General features: G+C 41.0%; 1 long non-coding RNA gene across 1 annotated transcript; it reads left to right on the top strand.

Moving 5' to 3' along the window:
* Positions 1-593: 593 nt before the first annotated feature.
* Positions 594-10241, top strand: LOC139796318 (uncharacterized). The gene is made up of 5 exons (XR_011725942.1): positions 594-825; positions 2201-2472; positions 4580-4695; positions 8992-9179; positions 9917-10241. It is a non-coding gene; the product is annotated as an uncharacterized lncRNA (long non-coding RNA).
* Positions 10242-16869: the final 6628 nt, after the last annotated feature.

Consider the following 16869-nt stretch of genomic DNA (forward strand, 5'->3'; position numbering starts at 1 on the left):
AAAAGCCTCAAAAATATTTAAATTGATGGGCAAATGCTAGATAGATAGTAGAACACTCACAAACCACTCACAAATGAAAATCTCTTTGCTGAGCAGCAAAGCTGATCAGTTGAAGATTATTAAATGTTGTGTTCAAAACTGTCCAACATCAACTCAGTCACTTTATGTGTGTAACATTGCTTTATGTTATTTTTATATATTTTATTTTTATTTTTTATATATCTTTATATTTATTTTTATATATATATGTGTGCTGCATTGATTTATTTTCTCTGCTCCTATGGAATTCACTTAGGAACAAAATGTCTTAGTGTAGATTTTACACTAAAACATTATTTTTGTGCTCAGTCCTGATTGTATTTTACCATCAAAATCCCTGTTTTGGTTTTAGAGAAGGGGAGTGTTAAAGTAATTTAGATTAATTAATTACTTTAGAAAGTTTAAGCTATTTTAATAGAGCTTGGACTTGAAAGTTGGCTTCTGCTGTGTCTTCTTTGCCACAATTAACCCACTGTGTAAACTGTGAGCAGTGATGTTCTGTGTTGTCTCTCCTCCTGCTTTACTACTGCTGTGGTTTTTTTCTCCATCAGGAAACCTCAAAAAATGGAATTACCTCTGATACATCACCTCAGCCCAAAGCTTTGTGCCTGTTGTGTTCAGCTTTCAGTGAAGCAATGAGGCTTTTGCAGAACTTGTTCCTGTCTGAGTTGCAGAAGTTAAACACAGTGAGTTTAGGAAAGGATGGAGCTCCAGCTCAAACTGTGAATTTCCTGACTTGTGATTAAAACCAGATGCTCAGTGCTGTTATAACACAGAGTTTTATGGGTGAGCACAGTGATATTTTATTTCATAAATGTGTGCTTTACAACAAACCTAATGGGAATTGTAAAGTAGTACCTGACAATATCAGTGTTTAAATGTCCCAGTGTAGCACATTAAAACAATAGCAATTCTTTGCTCGTGACACAGCTGGGGTGCAAATCCATATGTTGATACCCTCTGAAAAATATGTCAGGTGTAAGAGAGAAACACACTGTCCCAGGACAATATTTCAGGGCCAAATGCAGTCCCTTAGGAGATGTCTCCACAGATCGATTTCTTAGGGCTATGAAAAATAAATGTAAATGTTCTGGCAAAAGCCTGTCAGCATTTGTGGCTTTGCATTATGTATAAACTTCTGTCCATTTATGGCAGAATGAAACACCACAGCATCTCAGACAGACTTTTCTATATTACTTACTAAATATTGCCTCAGTGTGTCAACTGAATTTCAAAGAAAATCTTGCTGAACTCAATGTTTGCTTTCTTGGGAAGAATTAATTGCACATCCACATCCTTCTCTAAGGGATAATCCCATGTAAAGCACTTTTCCTTTATCTTCTTTTTTTTCTTTTTCCTTTTTCTTTTTTACCTTTTTTTTTTTCTTTTTTCTTCTTCCTCTTTCCTTTTTCTTTTTTTGTCTTCTTTTTTTCCCTTTTTTTCCTTTTTTCTTTTTCCTTCTTCTTTTTTCTTTTCTTTTTTATTTTTTCTTTTTTCTTTTTTCCTTCTTTTTTCCTTTTTCTTTTTTTTTCCTTTTTTTTCCTTTTTTCCTTTTTCTTTTTTCTTTTTTCCTTCCTTCTTTCCTTTTTATTTTTCCTTTTTTCTTCTTTATTTCTTCTTTTTTTTTTCTTTTTTCTCTTTTCTTTTTTCTCTTTTCTTTTTTCTTTTTTCTTTTTTCTTTTTTTTTTTCTTCTTCCTCTCTTCCTCTTTCCTTTTTTTTTTTTTTTCACTTTTTTCTTTTTTTTTTTCTTTTTCTTTTTTTTTTCCTGGCTCAGATGGAGCTGACCTGGCAGCCTGTGCCCTGCCTGCTCTGTTAAAGCCAGGGCCACCAGATGCAGTGGCTCCTACAGGCAACAAGGAGGCTTTGGCTGTGTCAAGGCTGCTTGGTGCCTCAAGTTTTCACCTTATAGTGCATTTTATAGCAGAGGAAACATATAAAAAGATTTAAGAGCTATAACTTTTACAGTGTTCACCCCAAAATATTGGAGGAAGAGAGCTGACATGAAGCATCAAGCCCCATTTTTCTTTAGGAATGAGAGGACAAAACATGGCCAGGATGTGTCTCCCTCATTCCAGGGTTACATCAGTCAAAATGCTGCAGTTTTCCACCTGTAAATCTCAATTCCTAAACTGGGCATTTTGCTTTTGTTCCACTTTACAGCTGATATGGCTGGAGAAGGGAAATGCTGGGATGGGTTGATGCCTTCAGCCTGTCTGATGATTCCTGTGCCAGGGAGTGCAAATGAAGTCATTATGTAGATGAAAGTCTGGATCATCCTGGGCAAGGTCCATCACTGAAACTTTCTGATCTGTGGGGGAAAAAATATCCTTTTATGTTAGATCTATTTGGTGTTTCTGAAGACATATGGAGTGAGAATACTGGAAACCACATGCCCACATTTATCTCAAGGTTGGGGATTACCTTCCTGACAGGTGAGAAAGAAGTTGTCTCAAATCTCATTCAAATGTTTCCTTTGTTTCAGTAAACCTTGGAAGGGAGACAAATTATTGCAAATACGTAATTTCATGAAAAACAGTCCAAAAGGGCCTGAAATGAAACCACAAATTCCCTTCAGCCAGGCACAAAGATTGAGCGTGGCTCTTTTGCAAAGGATCTGCTCTTGCTTGTTGAAATTCCAAAGGTTGTCTCTCTCTTTCCTTTTCTCTTTTAATTGGAAAAAAAAAAGGATTACTCCTCCCCTACCTCATTAACGCTACCAGTGGTATTAAATCTCTCTTCCTAGTAGTTTAAAGCAACTTTTAATGTCAACTTAAACATATATCAATGTAAGCTTGTTGGGAGTCCTGCTTCTAGGTGTCAAATCGGGAGTGGTACCAAGGGCAGGACCTCAAGGAGAGGATCTTCATGTTCTGTCAAAGCCCTTCTGACCTTAACAGAGAAAATATGTCCTAAAGCACTGCATGAAACTGTGCAACCCAACAACAACTCTTCCCTCTGGTCCCAGATTTCCTTCTAATTTGCTCTTTGATATTGGACAATGTGCTTTACCTGTGTCTGGCTGTCCTGAGACAGCTACTTCTTTGGGAAAGAGCAAGGTGGATGTGTTGGTGCAGCAGGATGGGTTGAGACCTGGAAACCAATTCCTGGGTTGAGACCTGGAGAGCCCAAATGCTGGTGCTGCAACATGGGATGGCTTCAAAAAGCCCTAGCAAATGGTAATGATAAAAATAAAACAAGTGGTGTTGCTGTGGAATGCAGCAGTAGTGATTACCTAGAAAATTCTAGAAAAGCATTTGATTTTTCTTTTAACTCATTTTCCACTGAAACTAGAAAAAAGTGTCTCACTGCAATGAATGGGAAAGCTACCCATCTAAATGATCATCTGTACCAAATCACTAGTCCTTAGCATAGCTTTTTTAGGTAAGAATTAATATATTTCAGTGCCTGTCTGCTGCCAGCATCTTTTTTATTACTGTACAGGCTGAGACATCTTTGCTCTCAACACCTAGCGAGTGACAGACTTAGAAGTGTAGAAAGCTCTTGTTATTTTGTTTTTTCCTTCCTCACTGAAGGTTCCTTTCCTTTCTGTTTTAGGTTTTGAGTTGAAGAGCAGCATTTTACCTTGCTGGGGTTTTGCTCAAAGCAAAGGTTGGTGCAAAGGGAATCAGTGACAGACTTTCTCCTCAAAACAGTGGTGCCACAGCAACTTTGCAACCACTTAGTTTCTGATTTTGACATCTCTAGCATCACCCCTTAGGATGTGCTGTGGGAAAATAAACCAAACCCAACCATAGAGTTCCCATGTAGGCAAAAAGCTTGAGCAAACTACTAGAATGGACTGAAAACTCTGCACTGAGGGGCAGGCTGCTTGTTGAGCAGGTTGGAAAGGAGGAGCAATTTACAAAACAAGGTGTTATTTCTGTGAGCTCTGTGCAGGCCTCTGGAGGGAGGGAAGAATGGGGGGAGGTCTCTCTCCTCTTTTATTATCTGATGAACATCAGTCCCTGCAGTCAGACTGCTGGGCGCCTCCTGGAGCTTAACCTCAGATTAACATCTGCTTCACTTCAGTGTCTGCCTGATAGTGATATCAATAAACATCATCATCTTACTGTAAAAACTGATCATTAAATCTCTGCCTGCTGACTCATTATCTGTGCTGCCCCGAGGAATAATTGTAGGTAGTGAAGATTTAATAGATAGAAAAATATTTTGTATTTCACTGAATAATGAATGGGAACCCCCTGTAAGCCATGATCAGGGATTTACCCTGTGTATCTGTGCATCCTGTGAAGTGCAGCCAGAGGCAATCTGAATTTCCTTGTGTTGGTTGGTGCTGTAAATGGATAAAGCCAACTTTGGGCCCAGGAGATCTGACTCCTACCTCATTTCTTCTTTGCAAAAATCTGTGGCAACTGAAAAGGAGGAAAAACCCAGACGAACACGATAGGACATTGCATATACATCTGCAACTAAGAGCTCTTACACCCTCTAGTAAAGGCAAATCTATTGCTGTAAGGCTTTATTTGGACAGACCCACTTTTGAGTTACAGAAATCCATTTTTCATTATTTTCTTCTAGGCTGCCCTATGGTGTCACATCTCAATGTGATGGGGCTGCATCAGAGCCCTGAGCTGAGAAGGTTTGGTGGCTTTGTTGAGAAGACAGAAGAAAGGAAAGAGAGAGAAAGGCAAGCAGTGAGTGTTTAATTTGCTCATGTAAACAGCCAGCCTATGTGTTTGGACATTCAGAGAAAGTCATTGTCAGGAAATGAAAATGCAGAGCGAGAATCAGAACAGGAGTGCAGCAATGTAGTTCTGCCAGAAGCAAGAGAAAATGAGATACCTTTTTAATTTTAAATCAAATTCTGTCCTGCTGGTTTGGGAAAAAAAAATACAGTAGGGGATGTTAAACTAGGTGTATAAGCATTGATTTGTTAGGTTTTTAAAAAAAACAAGTAGAAGTGTAAAAAAAGAGTTGTGTGCACATTTATCTTCTTCAGTCTACCTGTTGAAGGGGGATTTGAGCCATAGCAATGTTATTACTTCTGTAGATGGACCAAGGGACATAAATTGTTCTTTTGGTGATGTGGGCAATATGTCACTGAACATGCACAAGGCTTTGGGTTTATTTTTAAAATCCTGTGTGCAGGGGGCATTTGGGGTGCAGTTAGCAAGGGGTGTGCAGTGCTACACAGAAAATCTATCTATGAATTTGGGATCTGCTCTGCAACCCAGGTCACGGAGCTGGAGTGATGGCTGAAACTGCTCCAGGAAGCAATTAGGGTTTAATTTGAAGGTCTGAGTTTAGTGCAGCTTGAGCAGTTTGGGAATGAGGATGTTGAAATTGACATTTCTAGATTATACTGTAGTTAAGATTTATTTAGATTTTATTGAAATGTCCGAAGACTGAGAAATTCTCACCCCAAAACCCTCAGTTCTTCCCTAACACTGAGTGTCTTAAGATTGTAACAGTGGTAGGTGAAGCATCCCAGTGATCTAACTGAGGAACTTGCAAAACAGGGATCTAGGAACCCATAGTTAAGAAGCCTTTAGAGATCTGAGATAAAATATTCCTACTTTAGTGAATCTCCATCATCAAAACCCATGAGTTTATCATGGATTAATCCATACCATGCTATGAAAGCCTGCTCCTGTCAAAATCAAACTTGTCCCTTGATCTTGGTGGGCTATAATTTCAATTATTTAAATACTCTTTTAATTTTTAAAAAAAGAATTAGCTGTAGCTGTCTGTATGTATTCAATGCAGAGAGAGCCCAGTCCCAAGATTTTCTGTAATGCTTCAAAAGAAGGCCCAGAGCTTTTTTGGGATGAATGCCTACATTTCAGTGAGCATCACTAACAGTGAAATGGGGGACTGAGGAAAGACATTGGGACACATTTGTCAAAGTTTTCATTGACAGGACAAATCTCCTTTGCTGAGGTTTGGGCTAAAAGCTTTTGCATTACTTTCCCTGAGTGGATGGTCCCTGGGATTTTCAGCCTTGTGCATTAACCCATTTAGCTGCCCAAACTTGTCTGTTGAAAGAAAAGAGAAAGCCTCCCTCTTCCCAGATGAAGGAGGGGACACTTGAAATTTGTTTGGCTGAGCCTGCCTATAATTGTGTCTTTGCATTAGGGAAAGAAGCTTTATGCTCAGGGCCAGGTGAGAGCAGCAAAGCTTTGGGAAGGATGTGTGTGGTCTTGGATGGGCTGAATTTTGAACTGTGCTTCCCTGGAGATCCAGGGCTCCCCTATCCTGCCCTGAGGGAGCTGGAGGGAAGTGGGGGCTCCCGAGGGGCTGTGCTTTGAGGATGTGGGGGCTTTGGCTCCCAGGGGCATCCTCTGAGAGTAAGCTGGGTATAGGGTAGTGCTGAGGGTACAACCCCATCCTGCCCCTACTTGCTGAGTTCCAGGCTCAGACCAGGGCTCACCTTTCCTCTAGGACCATGTCTTTGTGGGGTTGCAATCCCCTGCTGTGGTTTCCTCCCTGCTCCAGGAGCTGGTGGAGCCCCTGAGTGTATTCAGGAGGTCCTGAAGGTGCTGCTTGGCTTTGCTCATTATGCTGCTTTACAGCCCCAAGGAGGGGGGGGCTTTAGGAAAGTGGCCATCCATGGAAAATCTTGCTAGGAAAGGTGATTCTCTCCCTCTACTCTGCTCTTCTGAGACCTCAGTTGGAGTACTAGATCCACTTCTGGAGTCCCCAACATAAGAAGGACCTTGAGATCCTGGAATGTGTCCAGAGAGCCACTAAAATGCTCAGAGGGATGGAGAACCTCCCTGTGAAGCCAGGCTGAGGGATTGGGGTTGTTCAGCCTGGAGAAGAGGAGGCTCTGAGGTGACCTTAGGGCAACCTCCCAATATCTGAAGAGGCTACAAGAAAGCTGGGGTTGGGCTTTGGACACAGGTGTGTAGGGAGAGGACAAAGGGAAATAGTTTAAAATTTGAAGAGGGGAGATTCAGGCCAGAGATTAGGATGAAATTCTTTCTTGGGAGGGTGGTTGTCCAGAGAAACTGTGGATGCCCTCTCCCTGGAAGTGTTCAAGGCCAGTTTATATGGGATTTTGAGCAACCTGATCTAGTGGGAGGTGTCCCTGCCCATGGCAGTGGGGTTTGGAACTGGATGGATGGTCCTGGGGGGTCCTTTTCAACCCAAACCTTCCTATGATTCCATGTAATGCAGTTCTCATTTGTAAAAGAACTGTGTACTGGGGTTAGGTTTGGGGCATTGTGCTAACATCTTTCATTTTATTGACCAATCCAGATTAAATTAGGATATAACAGCTGGTGTTTAGTCTTCCATTCAAAAGCAGGGCCATTTAAAGGGAAGCAGCTTTAGGAGGGCAATGAGTGCATGCCCAAAGGGACTGTCACTTCAGAGAAGTCTGAAGGCAAGTTCCTTGTGTGGGAACATGGAGAGATGATTTCTTTATGATTTACTTCTTACTACTTATAGAATCAGGAATCCAGGAGCTGTTTAACCTGACTGAGTAAAATATATTGAATTCTATATTGAAATATAACGCTGATAGGTATTCAGGATCTAATATATATTCCTTGGTATGTAGGGAAACAGTGACTTCAATCTGCATTCATCCCATGAAAGTTGGCATTGATCTGGTTATTGACCAAGTTCTAAACACATATATATTCAGTAATAACATATAGGTATGGATGACTGGGTTAATTTATTCCCCTGGATTTATGACTCTGTTTCCTTCCCTCTCTCTCTGAAGGAAGCTGGTATAACAACTGTAATTAAATAAAAAATATTTTTTACCTTAACACTATCAACAACAGGCCCTGTTGCTGTCTGAGGGTGTGTAGCTCTATGCTTTTAAATACTGCAAAAATATGTCTGCCATGAATTAACATTTGAGTGGGGTTTGGCAGCGAGTTTTATGTCTGGTTTTGTCAGTTTTCTGGTAAAAATACTTCATCAGGAAAATATCTAAGAGTTAATTCTGAGCTCTCATGTTGAAATATTCAGTGGAACAGAAACTGTGAGCTACAGAATCATTTTTGCTGTCTCAGCTAAGGGCTGGAACCAGTCTCAAGCAGGACCATTAATAGCTGAGTCTGGAACATGAAGTATTTGGTTACAAGCTGATTTAGCAGATAATTATACATCCAATTATTGTAATAATTGGTAAATTAAACAGCTGCAGAAATGTTTGCAGGAGGGTGTTTAAAACTTTACAGGACAAAAATACTTCAGCAGTGGTAGGACAAGAAATATATTTGAGGAAATTACTATTGGTCTAAAATATCCTAGAGAGGGAAAGGGGCTTGTATGCCATGGGATGCAGTGTTTGTTGAGAATGAGTTGTTCCAGCTCCATCTGTGGATGAAATACAGAATTTGAACTAATCAGGAATTTGAACTGATCCAAAATCACACAGTGGTGTGTGAGGTTTAAAATTCAAGTAAGTGGCAGCTCAGAAGTTAAAAAAGAGCTATTTCTGCATGGCTGAATTGAGATCATGACTTGGGATGAGATCCCTAAGGCACAGCCTTGGTCCAAGCAAGAAATTACCTGAGGAGACTGAAAGAATCAAAGGTGTAGAGAGCACAGGGAGAAGGTGGAGACAAAAGGATAAAGTCAGCTGCACTCTTGCAGACTTTAGTGAATGCTTTGGAGGAAAAGAAGTTGAGTGTGAAAGCTTCAGTCATATCCTCTTCTTCCCAATTTTTTTTTTTTTTTGGTCTCCCATTTCAAGGAATTTAAAGAAGAAACTTGAGCAATGTCATGTTAGCCAACACTGCTGCCAAGACTTGTATGATTTTTCTTGTTAGTAAGTCAGGGAGCTTCTCTGAAGCTGGTGATGTGAAGGTGGCAGAGCAGTGTGCTCAGTTCACTGGGACATGCAAGTTTAGCTCTCCAACTTCCTGATATCTTGCCCAGTTTCTCCTGGGGAAGAACTCATTCCTCAAAAAAAAAAAAAAAAAAAAAGAGAAAAAAAAATAACCCCTCCCCCCATACATATTTTCCAGTATTTGGAGGATCATCTCCATGAAGGTTAAAGGATTGGTAATACAAGATATCTCTGGGAAAATGGCATCTCCTTCAGCCAGATGGGAACCTCCTTAACATGCAGCAAAACATCAGGAAACAGCCTGAAACGCAGGAGTCCTCCAAAATCTGGATAAAAGGTCCTCTGATCACCTCATGTGTGGAACAGGTAAGGGATGTGCTCATCAACACATGCAGCAAGCTTGGCCACTCTGTGACTTGGACTGGTCAGGAAAAGGGCTCCCTACAGAAGGGGAAATGATGGAAAATTGGGGTTTTTCAAAGAGGAGAGACAGTTTTCCGTGCAGGCACTCTGGTGGCATCAGGACACAGCTTTCTGACATGAATTCATTTGCAATACTTAGGATGGAAACACAGAGATGGGTTTATTAGCTCAAATTTGTAATGCAGGGAACATCTGACGTTTCTTATTTGTGCCTGGACCAGTCATCTCAACATGACTGAGACAGTGTTTTTATGTGTGATAACAGAATGTTCCTCTGTTGTCACTCCATCTTCCCCATCACAAGATGTTTCAATAATTGTTATAAAATATGCTCATGCTGAAATGTAGCAGCAGTGATTTGACATTGAAGGCAGCAAGGATTGAAAACCTGAAAAGGTTTAAAAATTAAATTTATGCAGCACCTAGAATTGAGCCTCTATATCATAAGACTTATTTATTGCTCTCAACGGGGGTTTTTTGTTTGCTTTTTTAAGTCAGTTGCCATCACATGGAAAATTAAAACTCCATGAAAATTATGAAAAAATGAAAACTACTGGGCAGGGGTGGCAACTAACTTAGGGCTTGGTTGTCTTATGGCAAAGCCCAACTGGTCCTGCAGCTCAGGTGCTTAATTAGTACTGCTCTCAAGTGCTAATTAAACCCAGATGTTCACTATGCAGGAAGATGCTTCTGATGAAAAAACCTCAGGGTTTTCTGGGCAGAGATTGCTGGAAAGACCCTACTGACCAAAACTCCATTGGCCTGGCTCTGAGGGCAAAGAAACTGGAGGAAGAGGAACTTCAGCTGTCAAATGCTTGCTCAGAGCCTGGCTGAGCTGGTCCCATTGCTGTGATTGTCCTGCCTGGCTGGATTCAATCCAAGGAGAAGCCCCAGTCCCAGATTACCCAGTAAATTCCTTCATCAGCAGGTCCTTGTATGCTGGGGGTCCAAGGATGTGAGCAGGTAAGCCTGGGAGTCAGATCTCCTCCTCATTCTTTTTCTCTGGCTTAAAAAACAGAAGGATGAGCAATGCTGGTTTATTCCTGCAGAAGGATTTTGGGGCATGGCTAAAAAACCCCACATCTAATTTGCTGCATTTTGCTCACAGGTATTGTAGTTAATGTTCTGAAACTAATTCTGCTGATGCTCTTTGATCCTGCTCCATTTGCAAGACCTTTACAATCTTAACAGTAGTTGAGTCATGTCTTTAAATAAGGATTCTTTACTACTTTTTTATCATTGTCATTTTAAGCTATTTTTTTGATCCATAATACAGCTTTTTAAAAAAAGTATACAGCTCCTAAAATTCCATGTGGTATTCAAGCTATTGGGGAAGATATATTTGCTTCAGTATGTTTTGCCAGAAAATAAATAACCACGTAAGAAAAATAGTGATGTCTATTCCCAAAGGAGAGCTTGTCTTGTCAGAACCTCTGAGCATCCACTTTGCTTTGAGTGTGAATGTTCATTCTTTCTTTGATCACTTCATTAAAGATGGAGAAATGATTGATTTGCTCTACTTTGTTCTGGCCTTAACAACTACATGTGCTGTGCAATACAAAGGCTCTTCAGAAAGGAGAAAAGGGAAAATGAGGAGGAAGGAAAATTCTGAAAAGGTCTCCTGGCACTGTGAGCTGAAGCAGAGAGGTTCAGTTATGACAGTTCTTCTAGTGGCAAAACACAGAGCTGTAGTAACCAAGTGTTTCACATCTCAGGAGATTGGTCTCTTGGCTGATGTATGGCCATAGGCATTAAGCTGTCCTAAGAGGAGCACGTGCTGTTCAGACACTTTGCCCTGACCTTTCTGCAGAGTAAAAGATCAAGGATTACTCCCTTAATAAAAAAAAATTAAAAAATAAAAATAAAAAGAGCTTGTTCCTACTAAAACTTGTCTTGGGTTAGTTGGCTTTAGAAGCAGGAGGTCCACAGGGATGGCTCCTGTGACAAGCTCCCCCAGTTCCCCTGCCCAAGGCCAAGCAGATGGGAATGGGAAGCTGGGTGTGCCTCTGTTTAGCATATTTAAGAAAGGGGAAAAGAAACTGCACTTCCATTCTGCTCCTTGGACTAGATCCCAAGGATCAGGAAGATCACCAGGGTCTCTCACCATGGGTGCCTTTCATGGGCTTTCCATTCTGGTTTTTTTCCTGCCCCTTCCAACTCAGGCTCACACCATCTTCTCTCAGCAACCTGAGAAGTCTTTTCCAGGGGGAGAGTGGTGTGGAGTCACCTTCTTGGTTTGTGTCTGTGGGACAGCAAAGCTTTTCTTTTCCTAGACTTGGGTTTAAAAACAAAATATGAAAAGCAAAGCCATGAAATGCAACAGGGATGGCTGTGAGTGCTCCACCAGCATGAGCTGTGCTGCAGGCAAGGGTAAAAGTGATGCTCAGGGCAGAAAAGGAAATGATTGTTCAGAGAGAAAAGGCTGAAATGTGACAGAGCAGGCAGTGCCATCAGCAGCTGGAGGACAGCACAGGATGGGCTTGCTTGGCCCCTCTGCTCAGGTGGTATTGTGATGGAGAAGGATTTTGTTTCTGCCCAGAGATGCAGAGATTTGGATTTCTGAAGAGTAAGGTGTGATATTCAAGAACTCATTATCTGTGTGATATGCACTGTATCATATGGGTGCACATACAGAATAAAAAAAATGCAAAATGCCATCTATGTGGTACACAAGAATGTGAACTTGATAGAGCATTGCTGGGAAGTGATGAGTAGCTGAGTTGTAGTCTTGTAGATGGAGGAACAGCTTCTCTTTTGCAATAGATGGACTTGGTGGCAGTATAGGGAATGAAAGGGACATTCCAGATTAATAAAACAGAGACAGATTTTTATTTTAGAACCAAAAGTTAAAATTTTATTTGGAATATCAATATACCCCAAAAAATAAAAATAAAAACTTCCTTTTATGTAGTGAAATAGCCATTTGAAAATGGTAAAATAAAGATATTTCTTATACTATTCTCTCCTATTTATTGTACACATATTTAAGGTTGTGTTTTTTTTTTTTTTCTGAATATAAATCTAGCTTGAGCTTTAAGGCTCCAAAAAGCCTAAAGACTGTAGTGGCTCGTTTGAGAAACCAGTTGAGTCAATCAGAGCTGTTTTTTTTCAGCAGACAGACCTGTCTGAAGCTGTCCAGAAGTGAGACTTCTCAGGAAGGTCACTGTTTCAGGAGAGTATCATTTAAAACCCATTGGGAAATACACTCTAACCCCACTTCATGCAGCATTTTGTTGAGCTTTATGATGTATTGGGGAAGGCCCTGGTTTCCTGTAGCTGTAAAGTTCTTGCACATGCCCAATCTTCCTTGTCTTGGTGCAGTTGGTTTAATTCAAGAAACCAAACCCTACCTTGTGTCATTTGCTCTGTTAAAAATGAAATCTGTAACAAGGCACTGATCCTGCCCTTACCCCTGGAAGTGAAAGCTTTTTGTGCCCATGTTCAGCTGCACTGACTGCAAGGGGCATTTCTGACAGCAGGGTCAGGGACTTGTCCTTTACTTTGCTTATAAGAAAATAAATGGAATGGAAAAATGTATTGAAATAAAACAGTAGAGACCCACCAACAGTTCTGAGGGGTAATTCTGTGCTTTAGGAGGAATCCTTAACCCTAGGCTGGAAAACACAACTAAAGACCCATGTCAGGGCCTGAGTGATGCCCTGAAGGGATCACTAAATAAATACAAGGGGATTTAGGTCTTGTATTGCCCTTTGCAACTGGGCTGCAAAGCTCACTGAAGTTGCTGGACATCTCACTGGACATCTCACCAACAATCTCACTTTTCAGTAGGCATTGGACCAAGTCCTTGAACTCAGGCAGCATGGTCTGCAGTCAGCTTTGGTTTCTTCCTTGATCAAAGCCATTTTTATGACTTAAAGAATATCTGTATTTCTGATTTGTCTATAAGGATGTTGCACTTCTGTTACTGGTTCTGATGTATAGGAGTGACTACAGCTACTAGAGGTATTACTGCACTGAAAGGTTCTATCTGGCACTGCTCACAAAGGCTTCTGTTTCATGGGCACAATAATTGGTGTCTCATGTTCTATGCTGATTGAAAACCACCTGAATATTGATCCCTGAGGTACTATTGCTCTCCACTAAGAAGTTGTCCCAGGCTTTTACTTTCAGGAGAGAAAAATGAAATATACACCCAGGTCTTGAAGTTCTCAAGTTGCTGGGCCATGGATCTTCTTCTGAACAAATACACAGACCCATGACTGAACTCAGGAATCCCCTGCATCACTAAATTTGGCATGAGGGACTCAATCATGTAAGCTTTATCTCACCAGCCAGCCAGCCTGGCACTACCCAGCCTATATTCCTCCTGCTTTCCCATTCCTCATCTTGGGGATGAGGATGGGGATTCCTCATCTTTCTTTCTTTCAGCCTGAAAATACTTTCTCCTGGGATATGGAATAAGTCTTCTCCCTCTGTGTCTCTCCTGTAACTTATTCTCAATACTTTATTCCTACTACCCAGCACGGCTCTTTCAAGTGACTCCTTTTGCATGCTTTGCTTCTTATCTTGTAAGTAAAAGCTTCTATTCATTTGCTGTGAGATTCTGGTGAGAGGTTGCTTTAGGAGCCAGCTGCTCTTAGTTGGGTGTTATCAGTAAGCCCAGACATAAATCATCTGTGACTCTGAGTTACAGAAGGTCTGTAAGCATGAGGCTTCTCATTGCAGGCACAATTTCAAGAGGCTGCAGAGTCACCCAAGTTTTTATTCTTCCACTAGGTAGTCAAAAATATTTCCCTTAAAGGCTTCACTAGATAAACAGAAATAGTTCAGGAAGAGCCAAGTTGTCCTTGCAGCTGCCTGAGCATGAATCCATACCAACTCTTCTGGTTTTACTTCATTACACTGTATTGATGTATCAAAACACAAAACACAGACTTTGACCCTGGAAGACTGACTTTAGCACCAGTGTAACTTTTCCTGACTTTAACAGTGAACCTCATAACAGCATTTCCAGCATCTCTGGTGGTTGTCACAGGTCCCATGATGCCAGGTAATTTATATAAAGCTTGAGTTCTCCATAGTGTATGTGTGAATGCAACAGAATTATAGCCTTACTTTAGATAATGAGGGGGGAAAAAAGGATTCCCACAGTGGACAGAAAAGATTTGAAACTGTGACTCCAGGGGAAATTAATTGTGTTTATATCTTGTGTTTATATCATAGGTTGGAACAGCTGGAGCATTGCTGAGGCATCATCATGTTAGGCTTGACTGGCTCAGTGTTTAAATGTCTAAAGATCATGTGTATATTTTTTTAGGGAAAAAAAAACCCCAGTGTATGTTGGCTTTTATCTTATTCTCAATTTCTTTAATGCCAATTGGCACATTTGACTCCTGTGGAAAACTTCAGAGGAAAAGCCCAGTTGTACAATAGGGGAGGGATACAGGACCTGTGTAAATGTGTCGTGTCCTAAAGCAAATGGCAGTGTGACAGCCAGCTTCCAGCATGATCATCAATCTACCCTAATTTACCCTTGAATTTACCTAATTTACCCCTGTCCCTTCCATGCCTGACCTTGCTGCCCTTTCCCTACTCATATTCTTGCCTGCAGCCTCATCACTTGCCAGGTTGGCCACCGAATTCAGTGCCAAGTTCCCCCTGCAATGCCTGGGCTGCACCTGCCCTGCATTTTGAGGAGGTTGTGCAGGATGCTTTGTGCACTGGAGGTGCTTCCCAGGCAGCAAGGGAGGTTGGCAGTGGGCACATCCTGAGCAGGCACTGGGAATGGTGCAGGGAAACCCAGAGAGGGCTTTGGGAGGATGGGGTGAGAACGGGTGGAATTCTTGCTCAGCTGAAGTCAGTGTCAGTATTGCCAGCCTTGATGTCCAGCATGCTCAGGTGTTTGGCTTGGTTTTTTGGGGGTTTTTTTTCCCCTCTTATGCAATTAAAGAAAAGTGTATGAAACTTTGTAAGTCGTTTGCAACCCACTGTGTTTTCTGCCTGTGTCAAACTCAGGCTGCAAGCCTTGCCGTGGTGTTTGTTGCTTTTAGGGATAAAATTTAAGGGGCTTTTAAGTCATTAGCCATAAGCCCCAAATTAGCAGGAGATGTGTGCTGTTCCTTCCCCTCTGCCCAGATCAGACACATCACTCTGTTCAAAGCAGAGCAAAACCTCCATTGACTTCACAGGGTCCCAGATTTCTGCTTCCACCCTCAGCTCCAGGCACTGATCAGCTTCCACCTCCTCTTGCTCTATTTGGGAGACCTAAGACACACTGGACTGAGGGTCTAAATGGCATCATGGGTGGGTTTCTACCAATGCTTCTCATCTAATTCCAGTTGACTAATTTTGCCTTTGCCACTCCTAACTGGTCTTCTGATTCTGCTTCTTAGCCAGGGCAAAATCAAGCATGAGGAAAAAGGCTTATTCAGCATTACAATTACCTAATCCCAAGCTGTATAACAAAATGCTTTACACATTTAATTGGTTTTTGTCTAATATTTCCATGTATACAGTAGTCCTATTAATGAATATCATAGCTTCATTACTGCATATCACATTTTGCTGTTTGCTGTGTACCATGAAATAATGTCAGCACATCAATAACTTAAGTAACACAAATGTAAACTCATTTTCTCTTCGTTATAATTATGATTTGAGCCTGCAAAGGCTTTTTGATTTGTAAGACCATTCACATAACAAGGAATGTAACTTTATTTGTTTTCTTTTGTATATAATGAGACACCGAAAGCCCTTAAGTCATCTCTTAACAGGATACTAAAGCAGCTCTGTTTCATGAATGACATGACAGCACAATTAAAGCTAAAAATTGTAATTAAAAAAAACCCAAACCCTTTGTACTGTACAATATCAAATTAAAGCAAGAAAGATAATGACAATCTTTTGCATTAGCCAGGAAAGGTGATTCTCTGCCACTGGGCTTGTTTTTCTTGTTGACAATTCACAGAATGTGGATATGGGTGTAGTTATAGGTGTGTGTATATCCTATGCAGAACAGCAGTCCCTATTTTGTTGATCTAGTTCTTCTAATTGTTTAGTTAAACTACCTAACTGATACAATTTAGAATACTACAGTAACACATTTAACATCAAGTTTACATACTTGCGTCTTTGAAATACTAGGAACTTTTAAACACATTTTATTTGGCTTTGTAAAGGACTGGAATACCACAGATAATGCAGCCTGCCTGTCTTTGAAAGAATATGGCTGTTCTCAACTAACTCTCTAAGGTTCAGAGTGAAACAGGTTTCTCCTTATATCTGTAGCTGACTTCAGAGAAGAAAGAGCATCCTCAGCAGTGGTCAGTCTGATGGGACAGATTCTGCAGACCAAGCTTTAATGAAGGATAATTCTCTCTGGACTTTAGAGTTAAGCTGTTGCAGCAAAATTACTCTGTTTAGACTAATTTTTATATTTTTTTTTCTATACAAATCTCAAGAAAAAAACCCTATTCCAAGTATGTTTTGTAGTAGTATCTCCACATGACCAGAGGAGGGCACTTGGAACATCTTTGCACCGCCCCGGCGGCAGATGCAGAAGCACAGTGTTACCCAATGTCACCCAGTCCTGCCGCCTCTTCCCACCCTTCCAGGTATCCTGGTGGCCACACAAATTCGGGATCCGGGTCGTACCAGGGGGCTCTGTTCTGAA

This window comes from Heliangelus exortis, chromosome 4 (assembly GCF_036169615.1).
Source record: "Heliangelus exortis chromosome 4, bHelExo1.hap1, whole genome shotgun sequence".
Taxonomy (NCBI): Eukaryota; Metazoa; Chordata; class Aves; order Apodiformes; family Trochilidae; genus Heliangelus; species Heliangelus exortis.